Genomic DNA, 13,816 nt, shown 5'->3' with positions numbered 1-13,816 from the left:
CCCGAAATCACTTTGAAAAGTGCAAACTCGTATCCACCTGTGGACTTGAAGCGTGGCCTTAAAACATTTGTAACTTGAGGACTGGCTGTAGACCAGAGATTCTAACGGTGACCCAGTTTTACATTTCTGAAAATCTGCAGAACTTCTCAAACTATTTATCCATCTATCTGTCTATGAAATGCCATTTAGAAAATAATTCTATTGAAAATGCCTGCACTCTATAAACTACTACTAGTAATAAGGCTCAGTATTGTACTACAGATGACGAAATTTAGGTACTGTTGCATCTTAGAAGACTAAATGTAGTGAACCTGTAGCTGACCGTTAGTCGTCCTAAAGGAAGACTATGTGGAATGAAAACTTAATTTCCTTTTAATTTCTTAAACTCAAAAATGTAGTTTTAAAACCAAGAACTAACAAGTAAGTGAGGTGTGAGTGAAGTAAATATATTTAAGGTTCATTCTATATATTCAGACTTTCATTCTGTATATTTGACTTTTCATTCAATATATTCAAGTTTCAGCTCCCTGTAATATGTATATTTATGTATGTATGTATGTATGTATGTATGTATGTATGTATGTACCAGAGGGACAGCTAAGTTTGGACGCAATGTTACAGAGGAAAGGTTGGTTTGGACACCAGATAGGAGGGATAGTTGATATACTGGTCAAAGGATGCTGCAGATGCAGCTGCCAGGCAGGAGGAAAAGAGGAACACCATAGAAATAATCAATTGATGTAGTGAAAGAGGACCTGCAGAGGGTTGAAATGCTAGAGATAGGGTGAGATAGAGGTAAAAGAATGAATTGCTGTGGAGCTCCCTAAAGAGAGTAGCTGAGAAAAGAAAATTAACATGAGTTTCAACTTCATTATAGCCATTTACACTATTATTGTCTCCTCTATTTTCACTGAAGATTTATCCATACAGTATTTGAAAGGTAATGCTCTCCAGTTTCTGGAAAATAGTTTAGTGAGTGCCTATAAAAACAACTTCAGGTAAGTCAAAAGATTTTGTGGCCTTGTAAGTCATTGGTCCGTCATATCTGAGTCACAATAACTATGGCGTTATTTTGTGCCACTATTCTGACCGCACGTAAAAAAAACTTGCAGGTGCAAGTTTTGTTATGTACACCATTATATTTGTGCCACAAAACCAACCAATCACAGACTTGGATGCAAAAAAATCTGATTGGCTGTTTCAGTTATTTCTAACTCTGGTAGAACTAACTTTTATTAGGCCTATTGTTTGCTAGGCTGTTATTTCTTCATACCTCTGAATTATGAGCATGTCCTTCAGATTGCAACCTGATATTTTGATTTATTTTTTAGATTTTTTGAAACTCTTACATTTCGAACAGTCTTTCTCTAAGTACTCTCTTGACTTTATGAATGTATTTCAAAGTTTTTCTTTGGACTTTGGCTGCTTTTTAAATAATTTCAGTCCTGTCCTTGTAGAGGAATTTTTTTTCAAACTCTGCTTGAAGCTCTTAGGTGGTGTGGTGATTAGCACTGTTGCCTCACGGCAAGAAGGTCTTGAGTTTGATCCCACCACTTTGCCAGGGCCTTTCTGTGTGGAGTTAGCATGTTCTCCTGTGGCATCTCCCTGGTACTCTGGCTTCCTATAGTCCAAAGATCATACAGTTAGTGGGGTTAGGTTAACTGGTCATTCTAAATTGCCCGTAAGTGGGAGTGCAAACAGCTGTCTGTCTCTAAGTGTCAGCCCTGCAGCAGACTGGCGACCTGTCCAGGGTGTACCCTGCCTCTCGCCCTATGTTAGCTGGGATAGGCTCCAGACCTAAATAAACTTGTCAGGTGATTCCATCAAGTAGAAACTGCTTTCTTCTACATATTTTTAAATTACCCTCTGTTATAAATTTTATATGTTGTCACAAAGTTTAGATATATATTAACAATTTTTGACTGAATACTTTTAAAAATGGGATTTTAACAGTAATGTAAAATTAAAACTCTAACAATCTTTGGTGATTAATTTTATTAAGGAAAAAACACATCAATACCATTCACTCAGAACGCTTCATAGACAGGCAGAGATGGGGGTTTTCAATTATTCCTGAAATGCTGTTTACATGTGTTTAAAATCACAGAGAGGACATTTGAGCCAAGGATGGAAGTCGTTGGCTTTCTGTGGTTCACAGTGGGCAATTTTCTATATTTTAAAATGATGCAATCTATAGATCTTTAGTAAAAACTGTTGTTAAAACATCTACGTAATATATTTTTATAAATCATGTTATTAAAGTGTTTATTTATTTATTCATGATCAGGATTCCTGCAGTTTCTTATAAGTTTTGCGTGGTTTACTCCCTACATTCAAGTTGAGGGGTCATATGATGATGATGAAGCTTTGATTGGAAAATTCCAAGAAACAATATAGAAAATGTATAAAATGGGTATCAGCTGCTAATAATGTCCTGATTGCATAATTGAAAAATATCATATTCTGAGTGGGCAGGGAGCACTGTTTATATTGACTCATTAAGACCAGGTTGAACAGTAATAACTCCTAATTCTCTATCATCTGTCAGCACATGGAGTTTATCCACCTATAATTAAATAAATATGTACTGCAGGTTGGACGACTGGTTGTGGGACATGTACCAATTGTTGGATTTGGAGTGTCCCTTTCACAGCGCAAAAGTTTTGAATCAGATTATTAAAATAAATTGCAAAGGTGATGTACTAAGATTAGCAGCAGACTATGGGCTCAAAATGTGGTCATAAATATTTTGTACTTGTAAATCGGTTTTGTACTTGTAAAAAAGATTTGTATGTGTAAAAAAAATTTGTTCGTGCGTAAAAAAGATTTGTATGTGTAAAAAAGATTTGTGCGTGCATAAAAAAGATTTGTGCGTGCGTAAAAAAGATTTGTATGTGTAAAAAAAATTTGTGCGTGCGTAAAAGAGATTTGTGTGTGTAAAAAAGATTTGTATGTGTAAAAAAGATTTGTATGTGTAAAAAAAAATTGTGCGTGCGTAAAAAAGATTTGTATGTGTAAAAAAGATTTGTGCGTGCGTAAAAAAGATTTGTATGTGTAAAAAAAATTTGTGCGTGCGTAAAAAAGATTTGTATGTGTAAAAAAGATTTGTATGTGTAAACAAGATTTGTATGTGTAAAAAAGATTTGTGCGTGCGTAAAAAAGATTTGTATGTGTAAAAAAGATTTGTGCGTGCGTAAAAAAGATTTGTATGTGTAAAAAAGATTTGTATGTGTAAACAAGATTTGTATGTGTAAAAAAGATTTGTATGTGTAAAAAAGATTTGTGTGTGGACTTAGCCAAAAAAACCCTGCAAGTTACAACTACGAATTTTGACCCTATTTTTCTTCCTTACATCTAATTGGTGAATGTCATGTCAATCACAAATGTAACAATCCAATCAGAGAACAGATGGGTTTGGCTGTTGGAGGGGCACTTTTTTGAACTGCAGGTTCTTGAAGGGTAATCTCTATATAAATATCCGATAGCAGTTAGGTCCCCTTACTTTCAGCAGCTGTTGAAAGGAAAAAGTTGTGGTATATCAGTGGTTAGAAATACATTATTACTTTAGGATTAGTTTAACACAACGCCAGGGCTGACCCGGGACCATTGCTGTGAGTCACAGCGAGCAGCATAAAAGTCCTTTCACATCGGATGCAGGATACGCTGCTAATGCTAACTGCTAACTAAAAGCAAAGGATCCAGAATTTGTTGCTGGCTGCTGGGCTCTGTGGGTTTTTGCAGCAGCTCTACCTGTACTAGATGCACCTGCTCCTTGTCGTTTTTATCTCTGACTTTATGTGAACTACAAGAGTTTCTGTTTTTTTTGATAGTTCTTCAAATGTTCAATAAAAACATGTATGCTAATTCATAACGAAGAAAGCTTTGTAATGAAGACTGTCATTTCCAAAACACTGCCCGCCCCCACCCCGCGGTCCGCAGCGCTGTTGAAAAGGCTGTGGAAGTCCCTGTATATTAAACACGTAGTCCTGTGACACAAAAATCACCAAACTCGACGACCACAGACTGTTTTCCTTCGTGGTGATGAAGGAAAATGCTGGGTTGGCATGTAAAAGGGCATTTATTCCCTTCAAAGACCTGCAGTTAAAAAAAAGCGCCCCTCCGACAGCCAAACCCATCTGTTCTCTGATTGGATTGTTACATTTGTGATTGACATGACATTCACCAATCAGATGAAAGGAAGAAAAATAGGGTCAAAATTCGTAGTTGTAACTTGCAGGGTTTTTTTGACTAAGTCCACACACAAATCTTTTTTACACATACAAATCTTTTTTACGCACGCACAAATCTTTTTTACACATACAAATCTTTTTTACGCACGCACAAATCTTTTTTACACATACAAATCTTTTTTACGCACGCACAAATCTTTTTTATGCATACAAATCTTTTTTACGCACGCACAAATTTTTTTTACACATACAAATCTTTTTTACAAGTACAAAACCGATTTACAAGTGCAAAATATTTATGACCACATTTTGAGCCCATAGCAGACAGCTTGAGTAAGCAGGCAGGACTGATTTTTACCGCTATGACTGTTAAGCTTCATGCTTCACTCCTATAGCATCATTTCACTGACCATATTAATCATCAGAAAGATTTCGAACAAAGCAGCAAATATTTAATACATGTATGCAGAAATACACACACACACATATACATGTTGGTCAGCAATCAGAGCACATTTAAATTCAATTTCAATTTTGCATTTCAAATAAACAATAAAACCGTTTTATGTTTTCATGTGCAGAAAGTCAGTAGTAATAATGCAAGCATCTCTTTCTGATTGGCTTGTTCAGTGTACACAACCTTCATTTTATTTGCTGCAAACATATATCTAGTTGTGATTCTGAAGCGAGTCAGTCTTGAGGAGCTAACCAATTTTAATGTGTCTCTTATTGTAAAAGCTTTGCAACAGCTAACCACTCAGCATTGATCATAATTTCATTCATCTATTTAATTCTAAACCTAATCATAATTATTGTTATATGGTTTCTGTGTACTCCAGATCTGGCGTTTGGAATTATTTTGGTTTTCATGTGACGTATGACCCTGAAGGTAAGCGAGTCATGGACTAAAGTAAAACAGTATGTTGGATGTGCCATGCAATGCTCAATTACATGGGTGGGAACTAGTGTGTTAGCGCAGTTAGCTCATTAACGTGTTGGCCGTCTAGCCCCATGCACGGGGCGATCGGCGGTAGCTCGTTAACGGAGATTTGCCGTGTTGTGGTGTTAAGGTCATTTCAACGAGATTAACCTGAAAGCACTAGTGGGAACACAACGAATATGACTGCACATTTACGCCGACATCATCCTAGTGCAAAGACAAAAACAACAAGCATGCTACTAACTTTAGCCGAGTCATTTAGACAGCTGTTAGCACATGATTCTCCTTATGCTGCTGAGAATATAGCCCAGAAGAAGCGGATAGTATAGCTTTTATTTTGGAAAGAGACATTTCTCTATAATAAACTCTCTTTTCCAAAGATGAGCGATTCCTCAATCAGATACAGGGCTCGCAATATCGCTAGCCCGACGTCCCGGGGCTAGCGATTTTTTTCAGTCGGGCTACCAAAATCTATCTCTTCCCTGCCCGTCGGGCTATTGTAGGAAGGAAAAATATATGTCAATGCTTTTGCATTCTTTCAGAAATGTAGCTGGGTAATTATGTCATTGGCATCGGTGAGCCACTGTCAATATGTGACATATTGCAATCGCGTTTGAATTTGCGCTTGTTTTTTTGCTTTCACTTTGCAATCGCGCGAACTGTGTATAGAGAGCGACAGCACTGATCTGTGAGTGATGATAATTTGTGCACCAATTCCTCTGACATCGTCTTATTAATCGTTAGCTTACTATGCAAACATGACAAGTGAAATCTCCCGCAGCAAGCTTAAACATGTGAGAGGTTGATCGCGCAGAGAATCGCTGAGCTTATGTGAGTGCGTGTGTAAAAGCAGCAGGATATATATTTGACTACGATGACCTGGATGACTGAGAACCTTCACAGACAGATATATATTTTAGTTCTGCTGAGCCAAATAAGACAGGTCAGGGTGAAGAAGTGACAGCCAAAGAAAAGCTTACCACAAAACGAAGAAGTTATGACAAATCAGACTATAAGGCAAAAAGAAAGTGCAGCTTTATGGTTTCATGGACAAAATAATTTCTGTGGCTGCAATATGATGAGCTAAATAACCAGGGCTGCACATAAGTGGTCCGCAGGTGCGCATTCGCTGTCAAAATAAAAAACACGCACAAGGGTTAGGGTTAAATTTAAAAACTGTACTTTTGAGTTAAAATATATATTTATAATTTTAATAAATGACAAATTAAAAAGGCATGAACATTTTTTTTGTATCGAAAAAATATCGAACCGTGACACCAAAGTATCGAACCGAACCGAACCGTGAATTTTGTGTATCGTTGCACCCCTAATATATATATATATATATATATATATATATACATAATGAATTTGTATTCATGACTCGTACGGGTGTCCTTCCCATTGCTATTAAATAAATGCATGAAAACCTTTTTAGGAAATTTGGTAAAACTTATACAGAAATATTCAAAATCAACTAAGAAAATGGATCAGTGTAGTTATCCCAGTAATTAAAACGTACTTTGAAACAGGTATGCTTAAATAAAAAAAAAAAACATTTTTAGATATTCATAACAGAAATTGGTCTGTTTCTATAATAATGACAAAAGCCAAGCGAAAACATACTTTCCAAAAAACAAAACCAGACCTTTAAAGCATAAACTAAAAAAGGAATGTTGCAATCCATAATCATGTTTATGGTTCCAAGGAAACACATATAGATACGTTCTGAAGCGATGCTTTATGTGTAGAAAAGTCTAGACAATTAAAGTTGACTTCTTTTAGTTGAGTTTGTTTTGTCTTGGTGCGAGCTGCTGAAACTGACGACGTGCATTAGATTATGGTGAATTCCTTAAATGTTATTAATTCATGACATTATTAGTATTCATGAAAGCTTTTTGCCCTCAACTGTCAAGTCAACTTGAGTCTGCAGGGAGCTTATAATGGCTGCATTATGACAATATGACTGTAGGCCACTCAGTTGGTGAACGAGCCAGTGATTCTAAAACTTGAATGAGGGGCTGATGCTAATCAGCTAACTACACAAATATGGTTTCAGTGCAGTGCCACAGCTACATTAATAAAATGTAGTTGAATGTGGAAGGCAGCTCATTTAAAAATGGCCAAATTTAGCTTTGTTGGTAAGATTGGTTACACTGTTGCTGGTTGGATTTTCAGTTGAGCCATTGTTGGATAATAAGAAACAACTATTCTTGTTGTTTTGAGTCATACATCATCATACTAACATAGATCTCTAAAATATCCTAAAATTACTTTAAAGGTAGTAGTATTCATCCAATACATATATACAGCTTAACTATAGCATTTAGGAATATAATTTTTCATCAAATTATTCTTAAAATGCCACTAATATGCCATTTTTTTCTGTTTTCTCACATAACGTTTTATGATCATTTCAGGTCTGGTGGAACTTACCGAGAACATTATTTCATTAAGTTAAAATATATAAGCAATATTTGGATCTTTACAACCAGTGTTGGTCAAGTTACTTGAAAAAAGTAATCAGTAATTAATTACTGATTACTTCCCCCAAAAAGTAATCCCGTTACTTTACTGATTACTTATTTTCAAAAGTAATTACTTACTTAGTTACTTAGTTACTTTTTAAAAACACGATTTACCTATCTCTTTATAGGTGAAAAAGCGATAGATCTTTAAGCCCAATTCTACTTTTTCTACATAATCCATCATACAAAATGTAATCAAATGGAAAAGTCCCTTTTTAAAACTTGTTTTGTTAGTTTTAATCTTTTAACTTTATGCATCAAGCAAAAAATTTTATTATATGCAACATTCTCTGACTGGAAGAATTTTCTGCACATTCCAGCACATATATATATATATATATATATATATATATATATATATATATATATATATATATATATTAGGGGTGCAACGATATTCGTATCGATATTGAACTGTTCGATACAGTGCTTTCGGTTCGGTACGTATATGTATCGAACAATACAACATTTGTAATTTATTTTATCAACTTTCCTTCTGACGATGCTGTCTGTGTTGAGCGCTCAGTGAATCTGCGTTCGACTACTCCGCCTAGGCTGCACTGTCGAGCGCAGATCCACTGAGCGCTCAACACAGACAGCATAGTCAGAAGGAAGAGCGCAGGGCAAGCTAGCAAGACAGAAGTTAAGCTCTCCAGATCTGGCGTTTGGAATTATTTTGGTTTTCATGTGACGTATGACCCTGAAGGTAAGTGAGTCATGGACTAAAGTAAAACAGTATGTTGGATGTGCCGTGCAATGCTCAATTACATGGGTGGGAGCTAGTGTGTTAGCGCAGTTAGCTCGTTAACGTGTTGGCCGTCTAGCCCCATGCACGGGGCGATCGGCGGTAGCTCGTTAACGGAGATTTGCCGTGTTGTGGCGTTAAGGTCATTTCAACGAGATTAACCTGAAATCACTAGTGGGAACACAACGAATATGACTGCACATTTACGCCGACATCATCCTAGTGCAAAGACAAAAACAAAAAGCATGCTACTAACTTTAGCCGAGTCATTTAGACAGCTGTTAGCACATGATTCTCCTTATGCTCCTGAGAATATAGCCCAGAAGAAGCGGATAGTATAGCTTTTATTTTGGAAAGAGACATTTCTCTGTAATAAACTCTCTTTTCCAAAGATGAGTGATTCCTCAATCAGATACAGGGCTTGCAATATCGCTAGCCCGACTGAAGAAAATCGCTAGCCCCAGGACGTCGGGCTAGCGATATTGCAAGCCCTGTATCTGATTGAGGAATCACTCATCTTCACTCACCAAAATCTATCTCTTCCCTGCCCGTCGGGCTATTGTAGGAAGGAAAAATATATGTCAATGCTTTTGCATTCTTTCAGAAATGTAGCTGGGTAATTATGTCATTGGCATCGGTGAGCCACTGTCAATATGTGACATATTGAAATCGCGTTTGAATTTGCACTTGTTTTTTTGCTTTCACTTTGCAATCCCGCGAACTGTGTATAGAGAGCGACAGCACTGATCTGTGAGTGATGAAAATTTGTGCACCAATTCCTCTGACATCGTCTTATTAATCGTTAGCTTACTATGCAAACATGACAAGTGAAATCTCCCGCAGCAAGCTTAAACATGTGAGAGGTTGATCGCGCAGAGAATCGCTGAGCTTATGTGAGTGCGTGTGTAAAAGCAGGAGGATATATTTCATTTCTTCTGAGCCAAATAAGACAGGTCAGGGTGAAGAAGTGACAGCCAAAGAAAAGCTTACCACAAAACGGAGAAGTTATGACAAATCAGACTATAAGGCAAAAAGAAAGTGCAGCTTCATGGTTTCATGGACAAAATAATTTCTGTGGCTGCAATATGACGAGCTAAATAACCAGGGCTGCACATAAGTGGTCCGCAGGTGCGCATTCGCTGTCAAAATAAAAAACGCCCACAAGGGTTAGGGTTAAATTTAAAAACTGTACTTTTGAGTTAAAATATATATTTATAATTTTAATAAATGACAAATTAAAAAGGCATGAACATTTTTTTTGTATCGAAAAACTATCGAACCGTGACACCAAAGTATCGAACCGAACCGAACCGTGAATTTTGTGTATCGTTGCACCCCTAATATATATATATATATATATATATATATATATATATATATATATATATATATATATATATATATATATATATATATATATATATATATATATATATATTAGTGTTTACACTCAGTCTTTCAGATGCAAGTAAAACACAGCAGAAAATAAATAACGTCAAAGACTAGCGGTCCTTTTGCTCTATTTTCACCTGTAACGTAGCGGTGGTTTACCCTGGTGCAAGTGTGCCGCGGTCAGTGGAAGAATCCGTGAGTTTCTCTGTGAATTTCCCATTACGTAGTAGCGCACTCGGTGCTTGCTTGGAAGTTTAGGGGGTTTTTTTTGCTGTAAAAAGAAGTTTTCTTCCCTTGCACAACGGACACTAATGTTTTTGTCACTTTTTACGGAATCAAACTCAAAATAAGGTCAGTACTTCGGAGGGCTCGGGGCAAAACAAAACAGGAGCACCAGAAGGTCAAAGACAAAAACAAAAACACGAGTCCAAAACAAAAAGAAAGGCACACCAGAGCACAGGAAAACAGAGTCCAAAGCAGAAGAGTTCAGGGGGCCAGCCAGGAGGCCGACAGCACAGGAGTCCAAGACAAAAAGAGTTCAGGGGGCCGACCGTGCGGACGGCAACGGCGGCGACGTGGATACAGTTTGGGAGGCCGGCCGTGCGGACGGCAACGGCGGCGACGACAGCGCTGGTCCGGGGGCCGGCCGTGCGGAAGGCAACGGCGGCCACTCAGGCGATGGTGATCCGGACCAGGCGAGGATGAAGACTCGGATGAAGCTGGACCAGGCGAGGATGAAGACTCTGAAGCTGGACCAGGCGAGGCTGAAGGCTCTGAAGCTGGACTAGACGAGGATGAAGACTCGGATGAAGCTGGACCAGACGAGGCTGAAGGCTCCGAGGCTGGACCAGACGAGGCTGCAGCTGGCGATGAGGCTGCAGCTGGCGATGAGGCTGCAGCTGTTGCTGGCTGGACGGGCTCCTCGGGCCCTCCAGCTGACGAAGCAGGAGGCTGGACGGGCTCCTCGGGCCCTCCAGCTGACGAAGCAGGAGGCTGGACGGGCTCCTCGGGCCCTCCAGCTGACGAAGCAGAAGGCTGGACGGGCTCCTCGGGCCCTCCAGCTGACGAAGCAGAAGGCTGGACGGGCTCCTCGGGCCCTCCAGCTGAAACAGGAGACAAAGGCCGGAGCGGTCCCTCGGACCCTCCAGCGGAGACACGAGACAAAGGCCGGAGCGGTCCCTCGGACCCTCCAGCGGAGACACGAGACAAAGGCCGGAGCGGTCCCTCGGACCCTCCAGCAGAAGCCATCACAAAGCCAGCAGGCATGGAGTCCTCTGGCAGACACGAAGGCAATGGATGCTGTGCTGAGCACTGGCCCTGCTCAGACAGCACTGACACGGAGTTGTTCTCTGAGGGCTGCTCAACCTTCAGGGGTCCAGAATCAGCTGGGGACTGAGACCTAGCCTCTGGGGAAGCCCTGGAGTGCAGAACGGTGCCTGAAGCAGCTAAAGCGCGAGAAACTCCCTGACTGGACCTTAAATTTTCTCCCTGCATGGAGTGAATGAGTGGAACCGGTAATGCTGGAGCCAGGGCTACGGGTAGCAGGGGCACTGGAGCTACTGGGACCTGCGCGACAGGCGACACTCGAGCTACTGGGGCCTGCGCTACAGGCGGCACTGGAGCTACTGGGGCCTGCGCTACAGGCGGCACTGGAGCTACTGGGGCCTGCGCTACAGGCGGCACTGGAGCTACTGGGGCCTGCGCTACAGGCGGCACTAAAAACTGAGCTGAGGGGGACACTGGAAACTGAGCTGAGGGGGACACTGGAAACTGAGCTGAGGGGGACACTGGAAACTGAGCTGAGGGGGACACTGGAAACTGAGCTGAGGGTGGCTGCGAGGGAGCTAACTGAACTGAGGGTGGCTGCGAGGGAGCTAACTGAACTGAGGGTGGCTGCGAGGGAGCTAACTGAACTGAGGGTGGCTGCGAGGGAGCTAACTGAACTGAGGGTGGCTGCGGGGGAGCTAACTGAGCTGGGAGTAGCTGCGGGAGAGCTAACTGAGCTGGGAGTAGCTGCGCAGGCGATACGCAGCTCGCGTTGACATCCGCCACACAAAACACAGCCCCTGAATGAACAGTCACGTTGTCTGGAAAAGACACAGTCCTCACTCACCACAGCCGGCGAATTAGAAGTCCGAACGTCCGGCTGTGGGGTGGCGCGACCGCGGCGCGATCGGCGTTTCCTCCCCGCAGAGGGCTCCGACGGGCCTGGAAAAACCGCATCCGATAGGCGAGGCAGACGCGGCTGCTCCGGGGTGGCTGTAGTTTGTTGCTGCAGGACCCAGTCCGACAGTTCCCGAGCTTGCGCCGCCTCCCGGGCTTCATACAAGTTGGCCAATAAGTCCAAACATCCTCTGACCTGGCGGAGATAGGGATTTCTGTTGAGGATCGCCTCGATACCATTTATCCCAACGATCCTTGCTCTCGTATTCGAGGTGTGGGTTATCCAGTCGACCAGGCGTTGGACTTGCATCAGATCCCTCTCCCCGGGCAAGTCTGCTGGATCCATGTTGTGGCTGGTTCGTACTGTCACGGTTTGCCGGGGCAAGCCGTGTGAATAATAATGGATCCAACTGCAGGCTGCTGAAGTGGAGGGTGAGTTTATTTGCAACTAAAAGGTACAACAGACAGGGTGGCGAGGAACAAAACGGTGAAAACTCTAAACTGGGAAAACTAAATAAAACACTAACCGGAATACAAACGTGACATGCAGGGAGAATGACCAGAGAATCAACACAGAAGGGTGGAAGGGAAATAACACAGACGAACCAGCAACTACCATGACAGAAGACACAACTTAAATACACCCAGAGAACACAGGGAGATTACACGCAGGTGGGGAACACAGCTGGGAGTGATTATCGTGACGAGACTAGGGAGGCAAACTGAAAACACTCACATAAGACGCAGACCTTCACAATAAAACAGGAAACACATACACACAATGACATAACACACCAACTAAACACAGACTGGGGGACACAGAACATAGGAACATGAACAGAAGAATACAAACACCCAAGGTAACCAAAACCACAGAATACTAATAGACTAAACATAAACACGGAGTCGCAGGATTAAGAGTAAAGAATATTTAATATTTTTGTTTTTGCACTAATGTCATTTAAGGTGTCAATATTAAAGTGCCCAAAAATGAAGCACATTTTTTTGTCTCTCAGTTTGCTTACTGTCTTGTCTTTGTTATGCTTATGCAGTATAAGAATTCATCCAGTTTAGTCTGGAAAATATTGAAATCAGTCTGGAGGTTGATAAATCACCCCTACTATTATTTTTTTCCTCTTTTTTTTTTTTTTTTTACATTTCTGTTGATAAATAAAGAGACTGTGTATCATTAATAATGAAGTCTTATGTTTTACGGAGTCGTAGCTCTGTGAGGACATCCCGGACAGCGCGCTCAAGCTGGAGGGCTTTCATCTGCTGCGCTCGGACCGGCAGGCCTCTCTCTCTGGTAAGACCAAAGGTGGAGGTGTCTGCTTCTACATTAATAGTGGCTGGTGCACAGATGTAACAGTGATTGCTCAGCACTGCTCTTCCTCTCTGGAATACCTTTTTATTCACTGCAAACCGTTTTATTCTCTGCGGGAGTTTGCTTCATTCATCCTGGCCGCTGTTTACATCCCGCCAGATGCGGATGCGCAGGCAGCTCAGTGCGCACTCGCGGAGCAGATACTGCACATGGAGTGGACATTCCCGGACTCTCTCATTATTGCTCTTGGGGACTTTAACAAAGCCAATCTGAGCCATGAGCTTCCCAAATACAAGCAGTATATTAAATGCCCGACCAGAGAGGAGAGGACATTAGACCACTGTTACAGCACGATCAGCGGGGCCTATCGTGTGGTGCCCCGCGCTTCATTCGGACTTTCTGACCACGTCACGATCCACCTAATCCCCACGTACAGACAGAGGCTGAAGCTCTCCAAACCTGTCGTGAGGACCAAAAAACTGTGGAGCAACGAGGCTGTGGAGGAGCTTCGCACGTGTTTGGAGTCCACAGACT

At 41.3% G+C, this 13,816-nt stretch overlaps 1 protein-coding gene and 1 pseudogene across 1 annotated transcript in view; both read right to left on the bottom strand.

Moving 5' to 3' along the window:
• Nucleotides 1-13,816, bottom strand: part of LOC147305289 (uncharacterized) — a 255,472-nt gene that overhangs the window by 193,390 nt on the left and 48,266 nt on the right. The window lies entirely within an intron of this gene.
• On the bottom strand, nucleotides 616-12,304 carry LOC147305291 (uncharacterized; annotated as a pseudogene).

This window comes from Aulonocara sp. 'chitande type north' Nkhata Bay, linkage group LG20 (genome assembly GCF_057382095.1).
Source record: "Aulonocara sp. 'chitande type north' Nkhata Bay isolate Kocher_YH1m ecotype deep benthic linkage group LG20, A_spYH_male_GT1.1, whole genome shotgun sequence".
Lineage (NCBI taxonomy): Eukaryota > Metazoa > Chordata > Actinopteri > Cichliformes > Cichlidae > Aulonocara > Aulonocara sp. 'chitande type north' Nkhata Bay.
Note: the sequence above shows the minus strand (reverse complement) of the source record. Positions and strands in the feature narration are given on the sequence as shown.